Genomic DNA, 3,194 nt, shown 5'->3' on the forward strand with positions numbered 1-3,194 from the left:
GGGGGGGGGGGGGGGAGATTCGTATAAAACGTGTTTTCGCTAAAAAATAAGTGTATAATTTAGATTTAAACCAGACATAAAGATATACTACATTGATTTTGCATAAAATTATATTCAAACATAAGGCAATAATATATACTTTAAATTTATCTATAATTTTATGTATGAAATATTGGTGCTGTAGTTAATTGGACAATTTTATTACTAGTTATTCCTGCGAAGTTTGTTTCACATTAATCAACATTTTCTCTTATCTAATAATAATAGGTAAACTTAGAGAGTAGACGACATTTTATTATATTATACGGTTTCCACTTTCAATTTTTAACTTTGATAATCATATTTCAGAAGGAAATTCTAATTAATAAGTATAACGTTGCTAATTAGGATTTGAAAGCTCAAATTGAACTTTGGTCATTAATATCAGCCAAGATTTAGTTAATTTGTTACTTATTGCTTTCAATTACCTCATTTGGCCCTATTGCTAGTGAAGTTTCTAAATAACACTCATTCTCAAATACTAAATAAAACACTAATGACATTGATGTCTATATATTACCTAATATGCATTTGTTTCTAGCCATGAAGAAAATTATTATTGGTCATATGAAAGTAGTATGTCAAAATTGGTTAAAGAATATTCTTGGTCACATGAAAATTAAAATACTGAAATTGCGGAGAAAACTGATTCAAATAATATAAAGGTAAGAAAACTGTTTCAATAGATCTTTGACTCAAGTTGAAAATAAAAAAAATCACTTTTAAAAATGAAAAAAGAAATAAAGTGGAATGACATATAGAATAAAATGGAGAAAATTGTAATAATAAATAATATGATGATCAAAGCAAATTAGACAACAACAATAATAAAATCAAAGATAACAGATAAATAATAGTAAATATATATCTCTCCATATCATATCCTCCTCCCCCCTCCCCTTCCTTTTAATTGCCCTTTTTCTAGCTTAACTACTAATACAACTACTAAATTAGCATGACTAGGACTGTTGACACCAATTTTGTTCCTCCACATTATAAATTAGTCATCGAACTTTTTGAATTTCCAATAATTTGAAATAATTGATTTTATAAAACTCAAAAATAGTTTCCAAGTCATTTTAAGTAATTTTGTCATTTTTATAATTTTTTTTTGTATATATTTACTACATTTTATAAATAATCGAAAATCATCACAAAAGGATTTTGCTTTATTAAATATTTGGTTAATTAATTTAATTATTTAATAGTTTATATTTTTATTTAAATTAATTTATAATTAAGTTAATTATTTTTATTTCGTTAAAATTAAAGAACACATAAATTGATTATAGATATTGATTCATCCTATTTCAATCTTAGCCGTATTTACCAAACTCACTCAATTAGGCTACTTCTCAAAATTTGGGCCGTTCCCACGACCCAATTCTTCCTATTAGCAGACCCAATTCAGCTGACCCAGTACAATGCAATTCTTATTTCCTTTCCTCTAGCCCATTCTCACAATTCCAATATTCCCAACCCAACTTCCATTCAACTTCAGCCGATCCAAATCTATCAATACCCGGCTCAAACTAGGGGTGTCAAACAGTTGGATTGAATTAGATTTGGATGAGTTGAATATGGATTGAGAAAAAATATTTTGAATTACAATTCATGCAAATATAATATGAGCAAATAGGGATTTGGTTAAATATGGTTTGGCAAAACGGTTCTAACCCATTTAATAAATTTGTTTTTAGAAAAAAAATTACCCCTCCCAACAGACCCCCCCCCCAAACTTTCAACCAACCTACACCTAAAATATTTTTGTTTTCGAAAAACAATTTTTTTTGAGCATTTCTTCTTTGGATTATTGTTTTAAAATATCATATTGCTTCATTTCTCTTATAAACTGTTGTGGGCACTACTAATGTTCCTTTTCATTTATTTATGCGCGTGAAAATTCAACCCGAGTCCTCACAAACTCTATCTCCTCTCCTTGTCGCTCGGTGATTGGATCATGGAGAAAAAATTTACTTTAATCGAGTCAACTAACCTTGAGATGTCGAAGAAAAAGTCTTTGGAGTCGACGTGGAAAGCAGAAAAGTGGACTGTATACATCTGATATACACTGATATACTACAAAAATTGAAATCAGGCCCAACAAGGGCCCAAATTCAATTTCTCCTTTACCCTTAACTTATTTAATATGTAAATTACATAAATCCATAGTTTTAATATGAAATTACAATCTATCCTTAATAAGTTTCTAAACACATTAATCCCTTAAAAAATAAAAAAATTGAATACAATAATTGAAGCGCGGATACATTAATATGTAGCTCAGAAACATTAAAAACTAACCAGGATGCATAATATGTAGCTCAAATACATTAAATACTGGCTCAGATACATTAATATTAACTTGGATACATTAATATGCAGCTCGAATACATTAAAAAATTTTTTTTTTGAGAATTTTTAAAAAAGTAATAGGGAATAATGAAAATAAGTGAAACTTTGTTTATTCTTTATTGTATTAACTCTAACCTTTATTTGTTTGATTAATTTAATTAAATCTCCTAAAGATGAGTCATTTCTTATTATGATAATTTATTTCACTAATTTTCATTAATATGTAACTCGGATACATTAATATCTCATTTAATTGGTTTTTTTATTTGGTCACTTTTGACAAAGCCTACTTTCTTTTCTAAATTATTTCAAAAGGTTTAAGTTCAATTGTTTTCAAATGATTTTTATTCCTTTAAATATTTTTCAAAGTTAGTGAAAAAGTTTTAGTGAAGTCATAGGATAATCATGTGTTAATGAACAGTTCAAATGCCTTAAAAATTTTCTTGAAGCGTAAACAAGAATATTTTACCCATTTTCTTCTAAATTTATATAGATTTAATCTCTTAGAGTCTTTTAAAGTTTTCTTAATTTTTTAAAAAATTAAGTGGCGACTCATTTGTAAGTATTTTTTTCAAATTGATTAAAACATTTTAAAAAAGTGATTGTTTTAAAAATAGTAAAATTACGGCATAATAAGGACCACCACCCAAGCCACCAACTATATCAACTCCATCATACAAATATAGAGATTGTGTTTAGATATTTTTTTTAATCCTAGTAAAATACAAATCATATAACTATCTAAGATGTTATTTACTAAAATAATATAAAATATTATCATTGAGATGATGATCTTTAGG

Source organism: Solanum pennellii, chromosome 10, assembly GCF_001406875.1.
Source record: "Solanum pennellii chromosome 10, SPENNV200".
NCBI classification, from domain to species: Eukaryota; Viridiplantae; Streptophyta; class Magnoliopsida; order Solanales; family Solanaceae; genus Solanum; species Solanum pennellii.